The 13572-nt window shown below is 39.6% G+C and overlaps 1 protein-coding gene across 1 annotated transcript in view; it reads right to left on the reverse strand.

Annotated features, from left to right (window-relative positions):
• Nucleotides 1-12138, reverse strand: part of LOC126915711 (uncharacterized) — a 112202-nt gene extending 100064 nt beyond the window's left edge. The window contains exon 1 of the mRNA XM_050720651.1: nt 9060-12138. The gene's annotated coding sequence lies outside the window, so the exon portion shown is untranslated. The remainder of the gene's footprint in view (nt 1-9059) is intronic.
• Between the last annotated feature and the right edge of the window lie 1434 nt (nt 12139-13572).

The following is a 13572-nucleotide window of genomic DNA, read 5'->3' on the forward strand; positions in this document are numbered from 1 at the left end:
CGAACCAAGAAACTTTCTTTTAGTTATTTTTCTATATCGTTTCCAGTCTTTTTGCGAGATGTATTTTACCAGAGAGAACGTATCGACTCTGACACTTTCCAAATATAGATTGATTAACAAGCATAATAAAAATATACATAACCCTCTATGATTCATACAACAAACAAATTAATCTTCTTGACCGATAATTACACCTAAGTCGCAAAATCCGAAAATTCCAATATAAACATATATTACATCTCTAGAAAAGAGATTTAAAAAATCCACATTTCGCGTTAAACAACAAATAAAGCCATAATCTATCCAAATACGACTTTATGGATGGCAATAAATAGATTTGGCGGACTAAGGATTTCGGCCAGAATTCTCACTTGCTATGACAGATAGCTTTTCTTGACGCGCAGTTGTCGGTGAATAAAAGGGAAACCGATTCGTGCGTGTATCGCGAATATACGCCAAATATACAGTGTGACCTTTCGTCAAAAGATTTTATTCTGCGGCCGCGAAGCTCACGGTTGTCAGCTTAAAACGTTAAGGCCGATAAGCAGGCGCGACCAAACGAGGGAGAATTTCGCGACGCGCACCAACTTCTAGAGACAAACTGTCACGCCGTGCCGGTTCCGCGCATCGCTGGCGCATAACTAATTAATCCTGACAGTTACAAAAGCTATTTCAGTCGATCGGCAAAATGATCGCCTTACCGACGCCTGCAATTATCGCGGCATCGTAAAGACGATTTACCGGCTCGAATCTCTGGAAAAGTCCGTGGCGAGATCGAGGGACAGCTAGCCAAGCAGCCGGTCGAGCCACCTCACCGGGTTAATTTATCTCGTTAATTGCCATCGTAATCGACCAATCGCGGTGTATCGTCGCGTCGAATACGCTCCGTCATTGGTTCGTCGTGGACACGGCTATAACGGTAGACGAAATGGTACCGTAACATCGATTCACCGACACGAAATCGGTCGATAGTATGGCGGATCCCAGAGATATTAATCGCTCCTGGTCACCGTTCCTTTTTATCCCACCTTTCAGTCTGTCTCATATTTTGTCTTTTATTCTATCGCCACGGAAATGGTCCAGGACTTGTCGACCAAACCATACGTGTTACACACGCGTTTACCTTTAAAGCGATTACCAGTCCTGGGACACGCGAGTTTCGTTCCTTAATTAACTGTCGCTCTCATCGTCAGGGATAAGCGGCTTGATTTCGTCGTTTTACGAGCTGATAATTTGATCCGTTTTACGAACAACGACTATTAACGTGTAAACATCGGCCAGCATAGGATCTACGAGAATTTATACGAGTCTTTCGTCTGCAATTTTATTGCTCCGTTTTATGTATTACCAGTAAGTCTTTGAAAGGGAGATTTTAACTTTCTGCGAACTTGTTAATCGCGATCAAAGGGTCATTACCTTTGAATTACGCAACGCTTATTTGTTATCTATGTCTAGATGTTAAAGATATTTTAAAACGTGCATGCCCTTTCGACCGATAATTTCTCAGCGGAAAAAAGAAATTGGAAAACTTGGGTACTCGAGGCAGCTGATAAAATTCCATCGTGTTTGATGGCAAAATGATAAAAGATTTTCCAGAATCACGGCCAATAGGTGATCGATAGAGGTATATTGTTGCAGAAAAGGATTGAAAGGTATCTTGAATTGATCGATAGGGCGCCTTGGTCAACAAATTCTCCGATAAAGCTAGGGTTACGGATGTAAACAACATGCGATGGACTCGATTCGTGAAACGTACCAGTTTCATACCACAGATCGAAACTTTTACCTTACGGCAAAACAGCAAAACACCGAGGAACACTATCGGCCAACTCTTTATCGAACATTCCGCAGATAAGAAGACGACCCCCTCTATAGGTTCTTTGCACCGTATGGCGCCTATGTAGATTTTAACGAATGTTTTACAGTAACACAGGTGTGCGTCGGACATCTCTATTTAAACAGAACTCTCTTAAAAGCTCTCTTATCTCACGTGAAAATTTCGATAAAGACGTAATGTTCCCGTGGCGTGTACCAGTATACCATCACGAAATGGAGCAAAACGTACGAATACGTGTCTCGTGAAAGGAAAATAATGTATCATAGTTATGGTATCGATCGTGCCAGCGCATCTATTGTTTTCTTTTTTCTAAAATACTACCTCTTTTGCGTCGTTTTCCGATAACAACGCGTTATCATCGAAGTGAATTTTACATCGTTTCTGCCTTTTCTCATTAAAAGTTTTTTCTAAGCTCCGTTATCGAGAGATAATGAAACTTGTATGTTGCATAGGATCGATGTGTTTGTTTATCGAACGACTTGAAACGTCGAGTGACACTTGGAGAAATAAACAACTTTCTCTGGGAAATATTTCATAAACACGAATGTCTAGTGTTACAAATGTTATAAAAGGAAAATCAATCGAAGGGCTTGAAACAAAGACGGCCCTTGTCCGTGTTTGTCTTTCTCAAAAAAAAAAAAAAAAAACAAAAGAACAATTCTGATCGAAAATCATGAATACGTATAAGCACTATATAAAGAAGTTCCGCGCCCACTTTTCAGTACACACCTTCACCACACCTTTTTGCTTAAAACAACCGACAAAACCACCGAATCCCACGCTGTAAGCCCCGATAAGCGCCATTAATCGCTCGCAATGAATGTCAGGTAATAATCGCGTGTCGTGAAACGGAGGACCAGGGGCAGCTAAACTAACTGACTGTAAATCAGATTTTTGCAAACGAACTGCGACAAACGAAACGAAAGTCGGGTAATAAGCTGCTTACGTTTATGAGCGAGATATCTCGTCTATAAAATCAGATAAAAATCAAAATTTTTTAGAAAAAGACAAACATTAAAACGTTAAGACGCTAAAACTCTGTAGTAACTTATCGATGTAGCTGAAACTTCAAATAAATTTTTTTTAAGATATTCCCAATTTGACTTTCACCCTGAAGAGTAAATTTTACTAGAAAACTTATTAAAACACGATTGAGGAATTTTCTAAAAAAATTGATCTGTATACCTTGAATTATTACGAAATTCTTATTCGCTCTATAAATAAAAGGGAAACGAAATTATTCAACTACGCTACATGTGATTATCAATAATTATATAAATTCTTCTCACTACCAAAAATATTTCGTTCGTATAATAGGAGCCAACATATAAGTGGATTCAACTGGCTTAAGTTCATTTAATTGAGCGTTAACTAAAATCCCGTTCAAATAAATACAGTTCTATTATATTAAAAATCAACTGAAAATAAACTCCTTTGCGTGAAACAGTTGGATCGTTGATCGTAAAAGTGAGTATAAGTAGGCGTCCGAAAATAGTCGTTATTTGGACGACGACAGTCGGTGGGTACTGATACCTCGTGGGATATCCGTTGCACCCTTGGAGAAAGGATGGCCTCTAGATAGAGGTTCTGCTACGTTTCAAATGTCCCGGGCTCCTCGGGCGCATTCCTGTATAAACACGAACGGAAATACACCGAGAGATCCACCGAGTGTGGCTTCGCCTTCATTCAGAGAGCGCGTGGTTAGCTTCATTCACAGCTACCCCCACCCCTCGACACGCTCTCACTCCTCTAACTACTACTATGTGTAGTTGCCAGACGCGCGTCGTGCCTAAACAACCGGCGCGCTTAGATCATTCGAAATTAGATGGACAGTCTGTAGGGTGCCGTCGCTGGCCCGGATCTACACTAACGGAAGTGACTGGCGAAAACGGTAAACGCTGATTTCCCTGTGCCGAGCCAATTTCGATCGGGTCGTGGTCCCCACGTTCGTTCAACTTTGCCAAACCGTGCGTGACTAACGTGTCCCTTTTTTATTCGAATCATTTCTCCGTGACGTTTCGATTAACCATTTTCTTATTACTTGTTTCCTTGATGACATTGTATCGACCGAGAAAATAAATCTCGTAGTAAATGAATGGAAGGTTTTGGTAGGTTTAATTTGACGATTTAAATGACTATCGATGGGTGTGGAAGGGAATTTGTTCATGGGAGTGGAGTTACATATCCGGTGGAAGGCAACGATATATAATGTGTGGATTTGTTCCTTGAATTTTTGGCTATAGATATATGTACATGACTTATTGTGCGAAATAAAGTATACGTAAACTATGAAATTAAAGAATACCAACCTTATGAAATATTGTTATTTCATATTATTTATTATGGAATACCGTTTTACGAATTAACATTGTGTTCGTTATTTTGCCTCGCAAGGTAAACTTCTTCTCGCGGATAATTAAATTTACTCTTTGAGATGGAATCCTAAGGCGTTAATCCTAAAGCGTATGTGTACTATGCGAGCGTCTGGTCCCGTGCAGATGAGCGCCACTTCAAACGGCCACGAAAGTAAACCATACCGAGCCTTGGAAGTTTTAGAACTACTAGTCGGTTTCCTACGGTCAACTCGTAGCTTTGAACTTTTAAAAATAAAAGGAATCCGAGAGAACGAGATAGTTCCGCGACGGGAACTAGTTACTAAGAATAAGTGGATAACTAACCGTTGAATGAACGATCGTTAGGTAAACATGGCTCACGACATTTAGTGTCCCGCGAACGGCGGCCAATGATGCGCGTGCTAATCGTCAAGCCTAATTCGATTTCCTATTTAAATAGCAAATTTGAAGAGGCGCACCGCGCAAAGGAGAAATAATCGTTTATATAAATATGCATTAAAACGGTGAAGCACTTTACGTAATATTTACATTGTCATGTTCAAGGTTCGAGATCGTCGAATATAACCACGATATTTCTCTATAATGTGATTATAGGTGTTGTATAATTTCAATCACGAGCGCATGATTCTTGAAATGATTTAGAATCTTTCGAATCTTCCACGAGCAAGTATAATATTTGCAATAGATGTTTATAGACAATTTTATCAACATCTTCTTAATGTACGAGATAAGTAATGTTTATAAAAAGATGCAAATTTTATGTAAACGTGTCGACTTCTCTGAAGCTTCGCATTCATGAATTTCAAACTTTTCCTCGCATACTTCTTCACTAATTTATATAGAAAAATTTATTTCATCGCTTAATCGGCACTGATCGATCGAAGAAAAGCAATAAAGTTATACTTCTAGGATTAAATGTCTTCTTGAAGCTAGATTGTCAAAGGTATACCGTATGAAAGTACTATACACCATTTTCAGGGACAAGCTGTTTTCTCATTTGAAATAACCTGGCCGTCAAAAAGGTTCGTTTTTTTTTTTACCGTACAAACCCATCGATTATCATGTATTCCACATTAGCATTACTCACCGAACCTCGACGTCTAGACGCACGCTTGTCGGATGTGCACTTCATTGAACCCCCGGGTACACTCGCGTACACGCTTGTCTTTCGTAAGCAGCGTAGCGCAAACACCGAACGAACAAAACAACTAAAACACGTCGATCGAGGTGGATTTGCTCGCGTCGGGTGCAATGAGTCTCATTCAGGCTTCCTTTATGTGGAAAATTTCTAATAAAATTACAACTTCGTGAATTAATAAGAAATGGCATCAGTTTCTCTTGAACATAACCGATTAATTATCGAGATCGTACGATTGATAATAGAAATTCTTGGGATATCGAAGAAAAGTTCAAGATTTCTCTATTTAAATAAGTTGCATAAATAAGTTGATCATATGGAAAACCAGTATTTTGTAAGGTCTTACAAAAATTCAGTGTCTACGATTAGAAATTTCTTGGATAAGATATGGATAAGGAATAGTAGACATCTTGGAAAGAACATGGCGAAACGAACACTTATTTGGCAACTCATTAAGAGCCACTATCGAAACTGAATCAACAAAACAGACGAAAAATGTTCCTTCGAAATTTATTCGACGATCTATCGGTAAAGTATCGAACTGACAACAGTCCAGTTGTTCAGAGTGTTAGATATTATATGTACGAATAACAACGAGGAAACTAATTAACGATAAATGAATAATCTATGCCGTATCGTTTAAATATTATATACTTTTTCAAGTTTAAATTACTAATAAAACAATCGTAAAGATAATTCAAACTCGTCAAGAAATTAATATAGGATGGTCAGAAAAATGCTCGAATAACCGAGAGGCATAAATACAGTACTTATTAAATCAAACAATTTCCTATCGATATAGATAAACAAACATATTTTGGAAGATAAGTATATACTTCAAGTCAAATTTCCGTGGCAACAAATAAAAGAAAGATACCCAAATTTCCAGATTAATTTCCAAGATTAATTTGCGTTGATGGAATGTTTTTTGCTTCCTTTAACAAATACTACACGCCCCTAAATTACCCGACCCTTTTTTCACATCACCCTCTATACCGCACCGAGTAACGACACAAATAAACACCGTGAAAAAAAGGTACACGATCGCGAAGCTGCTCCTTCCGATCGCAAACAAATTCACGGAACACCCTATGTTATGTGTTAAGGGAACCAGCCGGTGTCGATCGAGGAGCAGCACGAGTGGGACAGGTTCTCGTAATAAATCGCGGTCGCGCGAAGAAGCTGCGCCATGCAATCAACCAACGATGCGTCTGCAATCTCAAGACCTGCACGTACGCGGTTTACGTGGTGCGCATCTCGCCAGGACGAGGACCGCCGAAATTACAGCTATTATCACGATAAAGGTGAGAACCAGTCGCTGTTTGCTTAACCCGATAGAAAATCGGTGGAGAGGTCGTCCACGTTCCTCTCCTTCTCTCTCGTGTAAAACCGTGTTTGGCGTAAGAAGAGAAGGAAGATACAAAGCGGTCTGGTAAAAGGGAGAACAAAATCTGGCTGCTCACCCCAAAAATGGGCGGAGTTTAACGTTTAACCCACGAGTTAACGGGGCGTGCCTCGGTGAAACGGTAAGACTACGATTTACACTCTCGCGTTTCACGCACCTTCTATCTACCATTTACGAAACCCGCGCACCTTTCCTCGGTACGCACGTGAATTTATTGTTTCTTCTACCGATATTAAAGGACCATCATTACACAGAAAACGCGCGCGAACGCGGTGTGCCCGCACGTGCACTGAACCCTGCTTCTTCCCTTCGATCGCTCGTTTCCCTCTGTGTGGTCGTATTAAACTTCGCTCGATGTGTTTATTCAGGCTGAATGAATATTATCAGCGATATCAATTGTACGTGTTCGAATATGTTTATGGTATTAGCGACTGCATAACGCGTGGCTGCGTTTTAAAGGTCGGATAGTTTTGAGCCACTTTTCAGACATTTTTGAACAGATTCAGTTCATAATGGTATCTTGGAATGCGAATATTGAAAAATTTAGCGGTATATTAAGACGTTAAACGGTGAAAAGTTGCGTTCAACTTGAGAGTTGATATAGGAATTACTTCTGATTTTACTAAATCGAATTTAGGTTAACGTTAGTTAATAAAGTGTGTAGATATATGCTTGGTAAATGTTGGGTTACATTGCGAACGTAATAGAAGTCTAATAATTCTGGAATTCTAATGTAATAGCATTCTAATATCGTTTTCAAATTGTTGTAGCGTATTGAAGACAAGGTTTTGCCATATATTCAGGAATTTTAAGCTTGCCCGCGTATACTTAAATCAAACTGTATCGAGGTGTCCTATGCGTAACATGCGTATGCCACAATTTCGCAATACTAACGATTGAATAGCTTTAGATACGATTGAGGTACTTACAGAATGCTAACGTCATTCTTATCGTATATGTTAATTCATGGTAATATCGCTGCGCGGCGGCATCGTAAGTGGAGTAATGGTTAATCAATAAAGCATCGCGTGAATGTTTGTGTTTCGCGAAAGGATATTTATCTTACTCAATAATCGTAGAAAACACTTGCTTGATCTTGTCAGATTTTGTTGGAAATTTTATTTGAAGGGAAAATGAGAAACCATTTTCTTTTGACTAGATCATTGGATACCAATATCCCTTAACTGGTACTTCGAAATTAAGATTTATTAGCAAAAAATAAAACTAAATAGAAAAATTCCGAAATTTCACAAATATATGAATAAACTTGTCCCACTTATAAAAAATATGCCAGATTTTTATATAAAATTTTTGTCACTATTTCTATTTAACTGTTAAACATATCTTATCAGAACCTATGTGTTAATAGCAAAAATTTTAATCTTTCGATTAATATCGAACTATATATTTGGATGTTTTATTAGCACCAACCGGGACTCTAAATGCTACGTCATTGGAGTCGCGACAAAATAGCGGTTAAAAGTATGATGTTTTAACTATGGTACGCCATAGTTTATTATCAATGTAATCGCATCCCTTAAAACTTGATTTGTGCTACGGAACACAGATTCGCCGAAACTTGAAGAACAGAGTCAACGAACCGACATCTACCACGCATTCGCGTCGTGTTCGGAATTTTTATCTCATATGTCTGTGCATGCAAACGAATGGGTTTTCCACACTTTATAAGACACAAGTTGCAATTAGTCGTGAAATATGGCTGCTTTACAATAACAGAGTTATAGGACGAAATATTTCGATATTGAGACTTCGGTAATAATGAATCTTTTGTTTTGACGATCTACTATCTTTGATTGATATTATCTTCGTTAAGAAGGAATGGAATGTTTATGCTTCGATAAGCAAACAATTTTTAAATGTATCCCTTAAGAAATTCGTCTGTATAAAATATAAGCGAACGAGGAAATAAATTTGTATATAAATAATTAAATAATATACATCTCATTAAGCATTTCACAAGTACTATGTTTAATTTAATGCTACATAATGAATAAATATGAATCTTCTAATTATTATAACTCAATAGTTAATTTTGATAAATCTATTTCTAAATAGAATATGTATGTATATATATATATATACGTATATAATTTTCTATGTATTCAGATGTTTCGTGCCATTTCTTAATAGGATTAAAGACCTAAAGCATCTTTTAACTATGTGTAGACGTTATATAATTACATACTGAAATGTAAATTTTAACCTATTTTTCTCATTCAATTCAAAGCATTAAATGTCAAATAACATCGAAAACCTCAAATATGTTTTGCAATTTTGAAAAGCGTAATAATGCTAGGTACTCACCAAACCGAATACTGCACGAAATTCTGCAGATACCATTCGTGGCAAATGTTGTCACTTCAAGCTTGATGTTATCCTTAACACAGACGCGATGATGTTTCTTCGATGAAAATCTTGGAAGTCGAAATTCTATTCTTCTTCTATGAATTCTTCACTGAACAATTTCACTGTCGTTCCACGATTTATTTATATTTCATTTTATCTTCACTTAATTGTTATCGTAACATAAAAATGTCGAGAAGTGTACAAATAATATAATAATTAGACACTTGAACATTTTGGCGCTGATATGTTTGGACACAATCGCTTTCGTAATGCTTAGGAATATTCAGGGTCAATTGGCGAGGACGTTGACAATCTTCGAAATGCGAAGCAATTGCACTTTCGACACGTGCCTGTTCACTTTCGAGATCTAGGTAAACGAACGATGCCTCAGTAGAATACTATATAACGGTACGCGATGTTTCCTATCTTCACTGACAGCTGTGCAACAGTGTCACAAAAGTTCCCCAGACAGTCGACAGAAAGATTACCTTACAATATTTAAAGATATTTCAGTTCGTTTCAATCTCCTCGATTCCGAATAAACATCGCTACACACGTTTCCGTTGCACCATGTCAATTTTAAATACAAAGTTCCCCGACAGAGCGTCGCTGTAGTCTACGTTTGAAGTTCTCGCTAACTTCACGATCTTCTGTTCGTCTCGAAAACATTCGATCGCGCGTTTTCACTTTCTTTCAGCATCTCTATTGTCTTCTTGAAACTACCATCGTATGGTAATTACCTTATGAAACGTCGATAAATATTTGACCAATTGTTTATCATCTACACGATATAAACATCGTTATCCATATGTAGAAAGATTAGTAATCCAAATCGGGAATTTCGTTGGCACTTTGGCGTGCGATCTTGCCAAATAACAACGATCACGAAACAGGCTTCCTCGAACAACGAAAACTGTTAGGAACACCGGTCACACGTGCGTGCACCTTGCTCGGCTGCCAGGACGATTCACGCGGCATAAAGACACAACACGTCACGTAGATGAGGAATGCATCTCGTGCCCCGCAGAGGCGTTAGCGTCGAAGCAGACTGAACGAATTTCACGAATAAACGACGCCCAAAGCGGTGTCTGAACAAATGGATGGGACGATCGTTTCTTTAACGTCAAAAGGGAAGAGAAAGGGCTCGGTGGGAAGAATGGAAGAGAGAAGAAGGAGAAACGCGTGGTGGAATAAGGCGTAGAAAGAATATGGAAAGCAAGAAAGGCGAAGGAATTGATGGATGTTGGATTATCCGTAAGAGTAAACGTGCAACCGTTGCTCGGTTCTCAATGGCCGTTGCTCCGTGGTGGCGCGAGACGCATAATTTGTGCGCATTACTGCCAAGATATATGACGTTCCAAGATGCTAACGACGAGGACTATACGTTACTTCCTTCCGATCCTTCCTATGCTCCTCGAAACCTGCCCCCCAGCGGTAATAGAATTCACCGGCAGAAGGTGGTGTGTTCGGATCTCTTGTAATTTTCTTTTCTCGAGATCGATCGCAATCTGATCTCTGGTCGGTAGGTTTCTTGTCCGCGTTATCTCGTCGCTGTTGAGCGTCGCTGATAATAACGATTATTTTATATGTCTAAGACGACGCGACGACTGGACGAGTCATTCGGACGGTGTGCGAGGGGATGAAGATTGCTCCAATGAGATTGCGTAGAATATTTGTCATCGATCGGCCGTTGTCATCGATCGATATTCGAATTTTCAGTTTATATTTTGATCCATCTTAAGAAGTTCCCTGAATCTTCTTGCAAAACCAGTTACGTTCTTTTTAATCCTTCTAATGAAGTGCTTGCTGGCTTTTAATAAATTGCAGAATTTACCAATTGGAATTTCCTGTTCTTCCACATAATTTTCTTCAACGTATATATTATATATATATCGCGTGTACAAATTTAGACAATTTCGATGTCACGACGTCACGCACACACGTTCGTAGCGAGATAGGATAATTCCCCGCTGTTACGCAACGGGTATAGATTCCCTGCAAAAGTGGCTCTAAATAATTATGTATCTCGATATCGACGCCGCACCATGCATTGGAAGAAGTTAATACTGGCGCCACTTGCTGAGATCTTTTAACTTTCTTTTACGAGAAATCACCACTAGTCTCGTTCAATGCATAATTGCAGTCGTTGCCTGTCTACGTAACCATTCCAAGAGTTTTTTTTATTCCGTGGTTCTCGCGACAAAATATATCACATTAACACGAAATGCATACGAAACGAATATTAATTTTGTTTCAAACATGGATAAGATTATTCGAGCTGACACGTGTCTTCGATAACGAAAAGAATCGTGAAGAAATATAATACTCGCGGATAATTCAATTTCTCATCAAGCATGAAAATAACTGAGGAATTACGTTTATCGAATCGATACAGATCGCGGTACACATACTTCGATAACGGGTTATCTCGTGTGATGTCGTTAGGCGATTCGTGTGATTTAACTCGAAGCGAACACTTTAACCTTGTTCAACGTCAAAGTTCTTCAATCGGAAATCTTCGAATATCGTTTATCTTCGACGAATACCTGTGCCACAAGATTCACTTGATCACTTTGAAACTCAACATTTCGCGTAACGTTTGTACTTTTATCGTCCACCTTCGTGTAATCCGATTTAACGACTATAAATTTCAACGAAATTACCGATTAAATTCGAACAATTACAATACGCGTTCTACGAATTTCTCAGAAAGTTTCTTCGATGTAAACGATTATCGAAAGAAAAACTCCATAAACTTGCGACACTGAACATTTTCTCAATGTTTTCACACGACGCGAACGTCCCACGTTCGGAGAAAAGGCGGCAAAGTGGGCAGCTCGTATCGATCACGATTCGATTTTCGAGAAAATTCGGTTCGTTCGATTTCTCGATCTATGGTTTGACTGGTCCGAACGCGAGACGACAGAAACGCGGAGGATCGTCGAAAACGAATGAAGTGGCTCGATGGTATCGTCCCCGGTAAGCCGAGACCGGCGCTCGCGTGGAAATCAAGAGTAACACTGACTCGATCGTCGAGTTGTGGAGCGATAGGTGGACCGTACGTGCGAGTTGGTCCTCCCGCATGCGAAGCGTAGCAAGTTCGGGGTGCGTGTGCGATAGTTGCAAGGCGTACGCCGCTCGATATAAAATCGATAGGATAAACAATGGTGAGAGCGTCAACGGTGTTCTCGACAAATACGATATCTATAGCCTTCCTTTTAACCAAGTGACCGACCTCGTGATTAAGAGTACTTCGTGTTCGTTTAACAACACCGGCCAAGAATTTCAAATTTCTCCTGATTTCACCAACGTCGTCGCATTTGCGCTTACACTTTCTGGATGAAACGACGATATTATCGAAAGAATTCTCAATACTCCGGTCAAGAATGATGGTAAGTTTATTTTTTATACGCCACTTTCGCGGAAATCTGTTGCTACCAAGTAAGGTTATGTTTGTTCCGTTGAACAATTTCTTCGAGCAAGCATTAACGAGTAACTGCAACGACGTAGAGTTCGCGATGTTAGTTGTGTCTCTTCCTATCTTCTCGCGTATGTAAAATACGATCAGCTTCCTGATAGAAAGATCTCCTGATCGTCGATTAACGATCGAAACGCTGGAAGCGGTATCTCGTCCTCCGGTGTTGTTTCGGCGACGTGGTTCAATGAGCGTGCCTCTCAAAGTGTCTTCGGTCACGTTACCGGCGGTGTAATTTCGCGCAGGGTCGATGAGAAATATTGGCGTGGTGCTGGGAAGGTTGGAACGACGCATGGCCATACGGAACACCGTGAGGGCCGATGATCGCCGCAGACTGCTCTGACCGAGAGCAGCGAGGCTTCTCCGCAACGGCAAAACCGTGTATGCTGGTGCTGCTGTTGGCTGCTTCTCCACCACGGTACGAGTACCGTGCTGTCGTGGCTCCTCACCACCACGTAGAACCCTAAATCCTGCGTAACGCACGCCCCCACTCTCCCTCGGACGTTTCCCCACCAATAAGCTTCTGTCTAACATCCCCGTTGCCGAAGATCAACCGTCACGCAACCAATTCCCGTATTTTAGAAAAGTTGTGTATGCACACCGTCTCACTCGTGAACCGCGTTGCCTTTTAACGTTGCTATATAAATCCGAGGACTATTTTAAAACCATATAGTAACCTTGAGTTTAAAAATAACGATACATTTCACCGTTTGTTTGTTTAAAAATTATCAGATCAGCGATGTTCAACAACTTTTGCACAGCATTAATATTAAATGTTCGTATATTCTGCACAGTCCACGTAATACTAATATATTTTTGTAACTAATAGTCTTTAGCTAATTAACAGCACTTTATCGATTTAATTATAGCATTAATTTACCACTTATTTTTTTGAATCCGAGGATGAACGTATTCGTTGAATCGTCGTGACTTTTCGACCGCAACATCGGTTGAACGTAATCGATATTTTATCGGAAACACTTCGTCGATCGAACG

This window comes from Bombus affinis, chromosome 4 (genome assembly GCF_024516045.1).
Source record: "Bombus affinis isolate iyBomAffi1 chromosome 4, iyBomAffi1.2, whole genome shotgun sequence".
Classification (NCBI taxonomy): domain Eukaryota; kingdom Metazoa; phylum Arthropoda; class Insecta; order Hymenoptera; family Apidae; genus Bombus; species Bombus affinis.